At 39.0% G+C, this 14,352-nt stretch overlaps 1 pseudogene; it reads right to left on the bottom strand.

Annotated features, from left to right (window-relative positions):
- Positions 1-8,364: 8,364 nt before the first annotated feature.
- Positions 8,365-14,313, bottom strand: LOC103238664 (N-acetyllactosaminide alpha-1,3-galactosyltransferase-like; annotated as a pseudogene).
- Positions 14,314-14,352: the final 39 nt, after the last annotated feature.

Below are 14,352 nucleotides of genomic sequence, written 5' to 3' on the forward strand. Positions count from 1 at the left end.
CAATCTAGGGGTCGATCCTTGAAAGGGAAAAACAGTTTCCAACATCCTGGCCTCTAATTTTGTCGTTCTCTTTGAAACTCCAAGTGATTACATATTATGGCCCATTTCTCTGCACATTTTAAACTGATAGACAAATTACAACAACAACAAAAATTCAAAGCTCAAATAGTTAACCTATACAGTTAAAAGAGTCTTCTAAAACTCTCTATCTTCCTTTCTTTTTCCTGCCTGCTTCAAATCTACTGTTACTAAACTACTAGTACTGTGAGAAGACTCATTATTTATGGCCTAACTACAATATAAACTTTAAAACTCACTTGAAGTATATATTTTTAAAAGGTTTTGTTAAACCAAACTGCCATAAAGACTACTTTACCCCAAGTTTTGGTTCACAGACTTGCTTAGATTACCTAGCAGGGCAAAGCAAGTTTAGCCATGTGAACAGGTTCCAATTTTAACAAAAAAATCACTTAAGAGTCAGCTATCTTTTATATGTCAGTTGAGTTGGTGGTGCTGTCTCATGACTAGAGCTCCAAGGTAAAAGCTATTGAATCTTTGTGTATGTATGTGCACATGTTTAGCTATGGATACATAATTATACATATAATAGATACGTTCTGTCTTGTGTCTAACATACTACCAAATTGACATGTAGGTAAATGAATACTCATAAATTAATCCTGGCTGCATGAAGTGGCTCATGCTAGTAATCTCAGCACTTTGGGAGGCTGAGGCAGGTGGATTGCTTGAACCCAGGAGTCTGAGACCAGTCTGGGCAACGGGGTGAAACCCTGTCTCTTAAAAAAATATAAAAACTAGCTGAGTATAGTGATGATGCCTGTAGCCCCAGCTGCTCTGGAGGTTGAGGTGAGAGGATCACCTGAGCCTGGGGAGGCTGAGGCTGCAGTGAGTCATGATCACACCATTGTACTGCAGCCTGGGTGACAGAGTGAGATCCTGTCTCGAAAAAATAAAATTAAGCCCAAATGCTTTTCAAGTTCACATGCATCTTTGATAAATAAGCCGGTCTTAAAAATTATTAACAACATTTTAAATGTTTAAAAATCTATTAATGTACATTTTTGTTTGAGTTTATTGATTAAATGGTTTCATATTCATCTCTGCCAAATATTATTAGGCATCAAAATTTGGCATAAAAATTATAAAAGTATAAATCTACCCAAAACCAAAATATTTTTGCTTATATTTTTAATAAATAAAACACTTAATATTATTTAGTAACAACTAAATCTTCTAAATTATCAACAAAACATCCATGTGTTTAACTTCTAAATTCTTAATTAAACACCTTATGTTCATAAACTTTAAAACAGTTAAGAAAAAAATAACTTTAAATCATGACCATCCCTACATGTTTTCAAAAGTAATCTAAATAAACAATTAAAACAAAAAATTGAGTATATATGAGATAAATGCTTATAAGTAAACTTTGTATATAATTAAAAATCTTAAAATCATCATAGATGCTTATTAAATGTCTGTGCTATTTCTAATTAAAAAAATTATTACATGAAAAACATATTCCAAAATTGTAGAATGATTATAAAACGCTAAAAGTTGGCTGGGCATGTTGGCTCACACCTATAATGCCAGTACTTTGGGAGGCTGAGGTGGGCAGATCGCGAGGTCTGGAGCTCGAGACCAGCCTGATCAACATGGTGAAACCCCGTCTCTACTAAAAATACAAAAATTAGCCAGGCATGGTGGCACATGCCTGTAATCCCAGCTACTCAGGAGGCTGAGGCAGGAGAATCACTTGAACCTGGGAGGCGAAGTTTGCAGTGAACAGAGATGGTGCCACTGCACTCCAGTCTGGGCGACAGAGTAAGACTGTGTCTTAAAAAAAAAAGCTAAAACTACTAAAAAAACAGTTACATACAAAATATACAAAAAATATATTAAAAAAATAAAATCTGCTTTTAGTAAAAAGTTATAAATGGTATAAAAATACGATTTTGGAGCTAGGCATGGTGGTTCACGCCTGTAATCCCAGCACTTTGGGAGGCTGAGGCAGGTAAATCACCTGAGGTTGGGAGTTCAAGACCAGCCTGACCAACATGGAGAAACCCTGTTTCTACTAAAACTACAAAATTAGCCGGGCGTGGTGGTAGATGCCTGTAATCCCAGATACTCAGGAGGCTGAGGCAGGAGAATCACTCGAACCTGGGAGCCGGAGATTGCAGTGAACCAAGATCATGCCATTGCATTCCAGCCTGGGCAGCAAGAGCAAAACTCCGTCTCAAAAAAAATACGATTTTTGTTAAAAAATATAATTTTGTCCAATTCAAAGAGTTTTAAAAATTACCTTAACAAAACAAAATTTAAAATTTAAACAAATATAAAAAATCTGTAAAGAGTTCATCTTATTTTGAAAGTTCTATAAGCGTAAACAAGTTGACTAAAATTTAAAGGAAATTATTTAGTTTCTCCATAGGTTAAACATTAAAATAAAAATATAATAATAAAAATATACTAATCCAGGGACCATGTGTCTAAATAACAGGGTTTTCTCAAAAAATTAATCTACTTTTTAACAAAAAATTATAGTTATAAAAAGTTCATTTAAAATTTACCTTATAGTTACTATAATTAAATAAATAGAAAGTTTTATTAAAAATTGGGTTTAACATTAATAAAATACTAACACAAAAGTAAAATGTACCTTTCTCTTTTAAACAACACTTTCATATAATATTAAAAACAATAAAATATTTTTATTTGCCCTTTAAATAAGCAACAAATAAAGAAGAAAAAAAAGAGACGTGCTGGCCTCATACTGTTTTTATCGGATCCTATTTAAAAAACAGTCTCCCTCTATCGATGAGTAGAGATTTTTACCTTAAATTTTTTTTATTTATCACTTGAACTAAATAACTTACAATAACCTAAAATTTTATTTATTTTATAATATCAAGTATTAAGCCTTGAATACTTGACAAACTTTTCAAAGTCAAATTTTAAATTAAGCCTTTTTTCTTTTTTCTTTTTTTTTGAGACAGTGTCTCACTCTGTCGCCCAGGCTGGAGTCCAGTGACACAATTATGGCTCACTACAACCTCCATGTACCAGGCTTAAGCGATCCTCCCACCTCAGCCTCCCAGGTAGCTGGGACTACAGATGTGCACAACTACACTTGGCTACTTTTTTTTTTTTTATAGAGACGAGGTTTCCCCATGTTGCCCAGGCTGGTCTTAAATTCCTGGGCTCAAGCAATCTTCCCACCTCAGCCTCCCAAAGTGCTGAGATTACAGGGGCAAGCCATCATGCCTGGCCTTACGCCTTCTTCTAATCTAATTAACTCTTTAAATATTAAGTCCCTTAAAGTCCAAGAAAATAAATTTGACATTTAATGTATTAAAATTATACACAAAAAATTGTCAAGGATAAAATAGTGTTTGACTTTCTTCTTTAAGCTATAGTTATATAAATATATTGTCAATATATATTCCAAAACTATATAAAATTCCTATAATTCTGTTTCAATATATATCAATAATAATTATATGAACTTACTATATGCCACAAAAAAAACCAAACTTTAACCATGATTATTTTAAAACTTTTGTCATCCATAATTCTTTTACTTTAATTATTTTCAAAACCATTTTATAATCAACTATAAAACTCTAATAAATATTCTTAAATACAAATATCTAATAACTTTAAAAATTATGCCAGTAAAATAAAAAAATATCACGACTCCCATAAAACCTATTGTGTTCAAACATATCAAACAAAACAGAAATTAATTACATAAACTATACTAATACAAAAACTTTGTATAACTTTTTATTTAAAACACTGTTAATTCTTTTGTTTCACAAAATCCAAAAAAAGTTTTCTTTTTAACTATTGACAACTTTCAATAGTCAGATAAAATACACTCCTACAAGGAAAATTTAAGACATATTTTTCTCTAATCTCTCCAAAATTTACAAACTATTTATAAATATACTTAATTTATAACAATATTATTATTTACATAAATTCAATAAAAATCTATTTTCTTTTATAACACAATTAAAAACACTATTTTACCAAAATTTTAATTTAAAAAAATACTTACAAACTACTTTAAAATACCAAAATTAACCTATAAAGCCAATAAAAGCCTCTTACAAAACTAACCTCATACTTTGTCTATACAGTCTCTATACAAAATTCTTAACCTATAACAAATAAAAAGTGTCACTTTCTAACAGGCACTATAGCCCCAAGTTTTCTTGAGACCTCAAAATAAAAAATTTGACCAATTAATACAAATATTTAAACACACAAATAAACCCATGACTGGATCAAAACTTCAAAAGATCTAATCTAAAATTCCCTATAACAAAGTTCCAACAAAGCCAATTTTTTAAAAAGCCTATGTGACAAATAATTATTCTTACTGACTTTATACAAATAATCAAGCCAAATATAATAAAACTAAAACTTATTTTGCCTATAAATTTGTCCTATCATAATTTGTCTTTAATAAAAACAAAAATTTAAAAAAAGTTTCGGCCGGGCGCAGTGGCTCACGCCTGTAATCCCAGCACTTTGGGAGGCCGAGGTGGGCAGATCACGAGGTCAGGAGATCGAGACCATCCGGCTAACACGGTGAAACCCCATCTCTACTAAAAATACAAAAAACTAGCCAGGCGAGGTGGTGGGCGCCTGTAGTCCCAGCTACTTGGGAGCCTGAGTCAGGAGAATGGCGTGAACCCGGGAGGCGGAGCTTGCAGTGAGCGGAGATCAGCAGCTACTGCACTCCAGCCTGTGTGACAAAGTGAGACTCCGTCTCAAAAAAAAAAAAAAAAAAAAAAAAAAATTCAAAAAAACCCAACTATAGTACACCTGTAATTAAATTCTAGTCTTATCCACTGTTTCTGAGTTTTTATTATTTTCTATAATTTTAGCTAAATCCTAAATTCTTTCTAGACTACAAATTTCCAAACTAATACTTTCAATTTTTCTCTTTTATTTTTCTAACTTAAACTCAATAAAATTACTACTACCTCTTTCCTGAGGCCTTACAAACTTAAGCTTATTCCTTAAAACATGGACAAAGAAAAAGTCAAATTGCTACTGCCTTCCTCCTCTATAACTAAAAGTACTTTAACATCTAAACAGTTTCCAACATTAATCTTTGCTTTTCTATTTCCATAAAAATGCCTCTTATTAAACTTTTTTCTGCCTTCATCACATAAAAAGGCCTAGCCCATGTTCAATACTACCTTCTAAATAAAACAACTAACTGAACTAAGCCACCCTCAAAAACTAAACAAGACTTAAAGCCACCTTCATAAATATCCATATCCCTATTTATAGCCTATTAAATATGTATATTAGCCAACCTGTCATCACATCCAATTACAATTAACAATAAAAACCGTACATAATTAAAAATTCAAAAATGCCTCAAATAGCCCTACAAAATATACACCAAAAAATTACATCTACGTGCGACACTACATTGTCACTAAATCAATAGGGGACATTCTAATACAGGTCAGGACCATCTTAGTGACAAAAACTACTTATAACATTGGCCTGGCCAACAGGGGTAGACATATCCCTGTGTTATAAAACTTACTACTATTATACCCTCTATGTAAAACTATAAGACAGACTTTCCCCAAAACTTTCTAAACCTCAAACTATAACAGTCCAATCAATATTGTCTATAGGCCCAAATACTCATAAATATTTCCAAATCCAAATAAATCAATTCCATTTTAATACCCCCAAACTATGCCCCTTCTCAACAACAACAAAAAAAACAGCCAAAACAATTATAGCACCCATTTTCCATACAAATAAAATAAAATTTGACAATAAAAATTACAACCAAACAGCTTAACTTCAAATTGCATTTTAAAACTTTTTTCCTTTCCAACTTTCTCCCCAGTCTCAAAATATAACTTGAAAATAAACCACAAATGTGTTTTACAACCTCAAAATGTTCTTTCCTCCCTTCTCCCAATCTCAAAATATAACTTTAGACAAACTATATATCTGCTTCCTTTTGCCTTAAAATACAGCCTCAAAATGTACTGTAAAGCGCCACTCCCCTTCTTTCCCATACTATACTCCCATGCCTTATGCATATTTATTTACTTACATCCTTGTTAAGTACATGCCATAGTCACATATCTAGTCATATATTTCCATCAAAATGTCAAAGGCCAAATCCTAACACAAACCAGACACCTCCAAAATTCTCTCCCCAGTCAAAGCCAAAACTCACTCCCAGCTAAAAACTGACCACAGGCCAGATGCAAAGGCTCACACCTGTAATCCCAGCACTTTGTGAGGCCGTGGTGGGAGGACTCCTGAGCCAGGAATTTGAGACCAGTCTAGGCAACATGGTGAAACCCCGTCTCTACCAAAAAAAATACAAAAAGTTAGCTGTGCTGGGTGGTGCATGCCTGTGGTCCCAGCTACTAGGGAGGCTGAGGTAGGAGAGGATCACCCGAGCCTGGGAGGTCGAGGCTGCATTGAGCCAAGATCACACCACTGCACTCCAGCCTGGGAGACAGAGTGAGACCCCATGTCCAAGAAAAAAAAAAATTGACCACAAAATTGACTGCAATTAATATGTAACCCAATTAAGCCCAAAATGATACCAGGGCCTTCACCAAATCAAACAATTAACAATAAAGCCATTAAAACAAACCGTGCCACCTCACACCCTCTTCCTCTCCTATATTCCAAGCCCCTCTCTTCCTAAAAACCTCTATATTCCCTCCACAAAAGGAAGAGTGGAAATTTTAAAAAATTTCACCCAGTCTTCCCCTTGCTAATACGAGTAGTAAAGTCTTGCTCTCTTTCTGTCACCTCTCATTATTATTTTGACTCCTTTCTATAAACAAATTGCCGAACCCTTTTGCCAGTTACACGTCCAGTTGTTACACTTCCATAGTGCAGATGGAAAATGAGAGGTTACTCTTTGATGTCAGCCCTCCAAGTTGGGGTATGAGGGGCACAGGAACCCTGAGGTCCAGATTAGCTAAGTAGTGGGACTAGCTGATGATCCATTGTCCTCTGATGAAGCCCACATTCTGGAAATGGAAGTCCTTGAAAACCTCTTCAATCCACTGCAGGCATTTGCCTTCTCTGACGGCATCTATATCTCCTCACCAAGGATCTGAAGACACAAGTTGCAGAGTCTGGTAGACTGAATACAACTTGGGCAAAACAAGAAGCATCTTCCATTCAAGTCCCTGCTGTTTGTCAGTCATGGGGTCTACCAGGCTGGAAATCACCCACACTGCCTCCCATTCAGTGCCTGGATCCATGATGTATTTAAGCACCAACCTCATGGCACGTGTTCCTGCAAGGTGGCACTGACCCCACAGTGATCAGCCCCTCTCTTGCACTCTCTCTTTGCTATTTCATGGCACTCATGTTGAGGCTTTGTTTTCACTTCACACTGAGCACCTTGGTTCATTCAGGTTCCCTGGGACTCTGACCATGCACCATCATAATATCTACTGGGAATCTCCACCAAACTTTCACACAGAAACCAAATGACATCCTGATGAGAAAAGAATGGACTACAGATGGCCTGAAACAATCTGTTCTTGAAGTCTTTTGAGGATTGCCAAGGCAAACGGTGTCCTTACTGAAAGTTCTCCGGCTGCAAATCAACTCCATATTCTTTAGATCCATCAGAAACAGGAAAACATTGAAATCAAGGGAATAACCCCCTACAACATATCTCGCTGCCAACACTTCCCTTACCACCCTATTTTCTCCAGGATGTTATCTGACACATGTAGAGTGTTTGTGGGTTTTTTGTTTTTAGACGGAATTTCGCTTTTGTTGCCCAGGCTGGAGTGCAATGGTGCAATCTGGCTCACTGCAACCTCTGCCTCCCAGGTTTAAGTGATTCTCCTGCCTCAGCCTCCTGAGTAGCTGGGATTACAGGTGGGCGCCACCATGCCCGGCTAATTTTTTATATTTTTAAGTACAGATGGGGTTTCACCATGTTGGCCAAGCTGATCTCGAACCCCTGACCTCAGGTGATCCACCCGCCTTGGCCTCCCAAAGTACTGGGATTACAGGCATGAGCCACCACGCCTGGCCTGTTTCTGGCTTTGTCTTTGCCTATGACAAGTTCTTTCTGGTTTAGCTGATAGTATTTCCCCCAAATACAGAATACATAAGAAATCACAGGGAATTTACATCTGATTACCATATATTCATTCTCATATTACAAGGCTCAAAGTTACAAGGAGAAATAGTATGTGATTGCGATTATGGTGTTTCATTAATATTTTCTTAAAGTTGTTTTCTGAGGAAGTAGCCAGAATAATAATTCTCTCAAATTAAAAAAACTGTTGGCACAATTTGAAGTCAGTCATCATTTCTAACCAACGTATACTCTTTTTGCTGCCAAGATAGCTTGACAATTTTAATATCTGCATGATGGCCTATATGATAATCCCAGCAGCATTCTGGGGATAAGATCTTAGAGGGTACGTCGAGGAAAAAATACTTGTTTAGGTGGCTTTCATCATGCCACTCTGCTTCAATGTCATTTGTCCTGGCAGATACCCTTAAAGCACTCCTGGGTGATGTTGAGAACTTGAATGGGTGTTCCACCAAAAATGGCTGCGTGGTAATAAAAATCCCCCTGGCCGAATGGAATGTATGCCACCGACTCCCTCCATCTCTCATAAGTATTCTCCTCAGGATGTTTCCCCTACCACCAGGCCTGTAGCTGAGCCACCGACTGGCCCAGGGTCTCCACCCCAAAATTGTCTTCGAACACCTGGTCCACATCCATGCAGAAAAGGAAGTCAACTTCCTGTTGGATGTCGGCCAACATGTGCTCCCTGATGGTCTGATGGTCTTCATGCCCATCATGTTGATGACTTGCTACCTCTTCTCAGGCTTGATCTCAAACACTCTGAAGAAACACAGAGGACCCAGCTCTATCAACGGCATCCTGGAGATATTATCGGCCATGATGTAAAATATGACTTTGTGGCTGACCATAAAGTACCCATCAGCAGATGTTATGAACTCCTTCAAGTAATACTCTACATATCTTCCGACAGCAAAAACCGTCAAACCCACAGTAATTTTTTGTTTGGTATAAGAATTTTCTGGGATGGTTCTGTTCTAAGTGCCTTCCCACATAACCGGCGCATTCCAACTGGTAACGGTCAGCACCTCTGGGCGACTCTATGGATTAAACCAGTCCCATAGCTGAAGCTCTTTTTTTGTCATCTTCTTTTCTTTGTTCTTTCTCTTTTTCTTCGTCTATGTCTTCTTCTTCCCCTGCTTGAGGATTGTGGGTCCCATTGTTGGAGCAGCTTGGAAACCACCAGCCCTTCCGACCACCGCTGTCAACAACTTCTGGGTGTTTTAAGTGATACATCCACAAGAGAGAGTCTTCTTGGGTGTTGATTTCCAAACCACAACAATCACAGTTGAGACAACCAGCATGGGAGGAATTACATTTCCTTTGACATTCACTATTTTCTCTTTATCATCTGCTTCTTTCAGCCCAGAGTAAAAGGCAAAACAACAAAGTTCTACTGAGCTCCCTTCTGCAGAAGGAAGGATTCAAGGAAGGGAAGATGCTGCGTTCCAACTCTTGACTGGCAGAACCCGGGCGCCGCCAAAGGCCGGCGCGTTGCGAGGGACCATAAGCAAGACTGTGCCTCCCTCCCCACCCAGGTGGCCCCTTAGCCGTGTCCGCCCCAGTCCGGCAAGGCATGCCGCGGAAACGCATCGGCTTTGACATTCAGCTCAGAATTTTATTTCAGAAATTACCAACTAGTTGAATAAATATAGCTCTATTATTCCCTTTAACTCATTTACAACAAATGTAGAAATTGAGCACAGGCCACATGTACTTGGCAGAAGGCTGTTTTAAAAATGAACATCAAACTTATTTTCTGCCAAGACTCTCCTCCCCATCATCCATCCACTCAGCATTAGGTTCAGAAAAAACTACCTACAGAACAGTGGTTTTCAAATTATGTTTCGTGGTCATGGTATTCTCATTTCGTGAGATTATACAGGTACAACTTTAAATTCTATGCTCAAATGTGTCAAGCAGCTGCATACTACATATTCCTCTTACACGCTGCCATATTAAATGTTCTGTGGGTCAGGCGCTGTGGCTGTAATCCCAGCACTTTGGGAGGCCGAGGCGGGTTGATCACTTGAGGTCAGAAGTTTGAGATCGGCCTGGCCAACATGGTAAAACCCCTTTTCTACTAAAAATACAAAAATTAGCCAGGTGAGGGGGCGCACCTGTAATCCCAGCTACACAGGAGGCTGAGACAGGGAAATCACTTGAACCTGGGAGGTGAAGGTTGCAGTGAGCTGAGATTGCACCACTGCACACTCCAGCCTGGGTGACAGAGTAAGACTATGTCTCAAAAAAAAAAAAAAAAAAGTTCGGAGACATGGTACTATTAAGAAAACTGTTTCCTGCACTTTTTCTCTTAACCACTACCCTCCTCAGCAACAACACCCCCCTTCCCCAGCCAACACATAACCCAAGACCCAGAGTATTTGCTTCTACTATCAATGGAACTAGTGTTCCTAGGGTTCACAACTTGGGAAATCCTACAGCAGAGCTTCGTTGTAATAATAGGGTGGAAGAATGGAAAGCCATATAAAGCCCTGGAGGGTGTTTTTTTCCCCTAAGAATTTTGATGTTTTCTTTATTTCACGCCATATCAGAATTGCTTTAGTGAAAATTTAGAGGGTTTTAATTCCATTTGCTTTTATTTCACATTCCTAGTCTCTAGTAGGAGTGACCTTTATCCAGTTACTTACCCTCTTTGTGCCTCTCATACTTAAAATGTGAAAAACACCAATCTCATAGGGCTGTTCTGAGGATTGAGTTAATACAATGCCTGACTCATAAATAAGTGCTCGGCAGGGCATGGTGGCTCACTCCTGTAATCCCAGCACTTTGGAAGGCTGAGGTGGGCAGATCACCTGAGGTCAGGAATTCAAGACTAGCCTGGCCAACATGGTGAAATCCTGCCGTCTCTCTTAGAAATAAAAAAATTAGCCAGGTGTGGTGGCAGGTACCTGCAATCCCAGCTACTTGGGAGGCTGAGGCATGAGAATTACTTGAAGATGGGAGGCAGAGGTTGCAGGGAGCGGAGATTGTGCCACTGAACTCCAGCCTGGGCAACAGAGTGAGACTCTCTCTCAAGGAAGAAAAAAAAAAATGCTGATAAAGGCCGGCGCAGTGGCTCACGCCTGTAATCCCAGAACTTTGGGAGGCTGAGGTGGGTGGATCACTGAGGTCAGGAGTTCATGACCAGCCTGGACAACATAGCGAATCCCTGTCTCTACCAAACATACAAAAATTAGCCGGGCGTGCTGGCGCATGCCTGAAAACCCAGCTACTCTCGAGGCTGTGGCAGGGAGAATCGCTTGAACCCCGGAAGCAGAGATTGCAGTGAGCTGAGATTGCGCCATTGCACTCCAGCCTGGGCTACAGAGCAAGACTCTGTCTCAAAAAACTAAATAAATTTTTAAAATGCTCATAATTATAACAATTATTATTATATACAAGACCTTCTGTCTTTGAAGGACTCAAAACTTTAGTAGAAGCAATTTCTACATTAGAACAGTGACAGAAAGGTCAGAAAGAAAAGCTTAGGGACAAATGAAGGCCACCAACTACCAAAACATTTGGACCTTATTCTGTAATAGTCAGTCACTGAATGTTTTCAGTAAGTAAGCAGTACTATAAAAACAATGTTTTGGACAATTCTGAAGTGGTTGTGTAGAATGACTGGGGAATAGGGACAAATAAAAGATTAAAATAATGTGACGATAGCTAATGTTTATGCTTTTCTGGACCTTCGTTAAGTATGTAAGAAATATTAGTTATAAATATTATTAAGTTCTAGGAAATGTGCTAGGCACCTTATATAGGATATTTTATTTAACTTTTTTTTTTTTTTTTTTTTTTTTTGAGATGGAGTTTCGCTCTTGCTGCCCAGGCTGGAGTGCAATGGCACAATCTTGGCTTACTGCAACCTCGGCCTCCCAGGTTCAAGAGATGCTCCTTGCCTTAGCCTCCCAAGTAGCTGGGATTACAGGTGCCTGCCACCATGCCCAACTAATTTTTGTATTTTTAGTAGACACAGTTTCACCACATTTGGCTGGGCTGGGCGTGGTGGCTCATGCCTGTAATCCCAGCACTTTGTGAAGCTGAGGCGGGTGGATCACTTGAGGTTAGGAGTTATTTAACTCTTAAAACAACCCTGAGGTAATATCCTGATCATCATTTACCCATGAAGAAACTGAAGCTGAGAAAGATGAACATGAATTGCCTATGATACCAAGTAAGTGGCTGTAAACATGATTTATATTTAAGGAATCTGACTTCAAATATTATAGCTCAGCTGGAAATTCAAAAGTGAAAGAATTTACACACAGAAAAAGACAAACCATGATTTGCTTTCTGAGTGGACACAGGCTAAAAGAAAGTATTATTGATAATACCAAATGACTGAGGCCTTGAGGTCCACACATACAAAAAAAAGACCTGCTTCTTTGTGTGTGTATGTGTGTGTGTTTTACATTAAATATGGTGGAATGGCTATTCAGAGCAAAAGGCAATTAATTGTGGCTGAAGCACTAAGGACAGTGCTTCGTCACTTGATGAAAGATATGTTAATCATGGCAGATGGGTAAAATAAAGAATATGGCATTACTGGGGAGAAAAAATATATTACATATATATTTATTATTATTATTATTTTAAAGATGTTGTCTCACTCTGTTGCCCAGGCTGGAGTGCGGTGGCACGATCTCGGTTCACTGCAACCTCTGCTTCCTGGGTTCAAGCAATTTTTCTGCCTCAGCCTCCCGAGTAGCTGGGACTACAGGCATGCGCCACCATGCCCAGCTAATTTTTGTATTTTTAGTAGAGATGGGGTTTCACCATATTGGCCAGGTTGGTCTCGAACTCCTGACCTCCTGATCTGCCCGCCTCGGCCTCCCAAAGTGGTGGGGTTACAGGCATGAGCCACCACACCCGGCCTTTGTATTACATACATTTAAGTAAAAGGACACATGAGAGCAGATCAGAGGTATGTGTGAAATTTAGACACACATTATGAGGCTAAATCAAGTTTCATCTGTTTCATTAACTGCTATTGCCTGACTTTGAAGTACTCAGTAATAGTTGATGAATATAGAAAACAATGGTAAAGGTCAGGTAGATTTGATCAGATTTGAGGTATGTGCTAGTAGAGAGCTATTTCAAGGTTTGTTGTTGTTTTTAACAGGAGTATCAAGTGAGATTGATTTTTCATCTCTTCACCAGGCTCTCTGTTCTTTTACAAAGGCCTGTCAGCTGGCTCCACCCCTAATACTTTCAGGGATGTTGACCCCTACCTGGCAAAACTTGTGTTTAAAATCCCAAATATTAAGCAGATGAAAAACTTGGATAGTAAATACTTCGATAACTCCACGGATTTGTCTGTCTGACGGAACAATAGACAGCTGCAGGTCTATCAAGGCTACAAAAGCTAACTACAGAGATAGTCTTTTAGCTATTTTGAAAACAGTAGGGCCTGACTACAGTCATCTGTCGCATACCCATTAGTCTTACTAAGGCCCTGTTGGCGTCAGAGAGGTGGCTCTACGATGCACGGAAGGAGTGTTGTCTGGCCAGAGAAGTGGGGAGGCTCAGCTGCCTTGGGAGGTGCAAGGAGTAGCGCTAGAAGTCGCTACTAGGCCTCTGGCAAGAACACCAACTGATCCGCAATGCGCCTGGCCAAACTGCAGCAGCTTGCTCTACAAATGCCGCATAACAGAAAAACCCTGTATTGGAGAAAGTAAGAATCCGCGGCAGAAACGGCGTGCGCGGCGATTCAAAGGTTTTTATCTAGCACTGCTCCCCTTCAGACTACATATCCCAGCATTCAGTCCTTCCGGGGGGGCCAATGAGTAAGCTACAAGTTCCCGCAGCCAATCACATTATTAGCCAGTGTATCACCCGACCGAATTCTGGGATTTGTGGTTTTCACGTGGCAATATTACCCCATGGTGGTTAAGGCAGTGCAGGCCACGCGTCTGATCCCAAACGAAAGCTCCCTGTTATAATTCTTATGTTGGTTCCGCAAGCTAACTCCTTAATTGTCGTTACTCCTAGGCTTTCTCTTTCTCAAAGCTCGTAATCTTTTTCTCTTAATGTCATTAAATAATCAAATTATTTTCAGATTACGGCCCACTTGTTCCACTCGTCTTCTGTCCTTTAACCGTTGCTTTAAAGTCTCGCGAGAACAGCCCCTTTTTTGTCGTTGTCATGCCTCTGAAAGGCGGGTCACGCGAAAACTGACATAGCCT

Source organism: Chlorocebus sabaeus, chromosome 11 (assembly GCF_047675955.1).
Source record: "Chlorocebus sabaeus isolate Y175 chromosome 11, mChlSab1.0.hap1, whole genome shotgun sequence".
NCBI classification, from domain to species: Eukaryota; Metazoa; Chordata; class Mammalia; order Primates; family Cercopithecidae; genus Chlorocebus; species Chlorocebus sabaeus.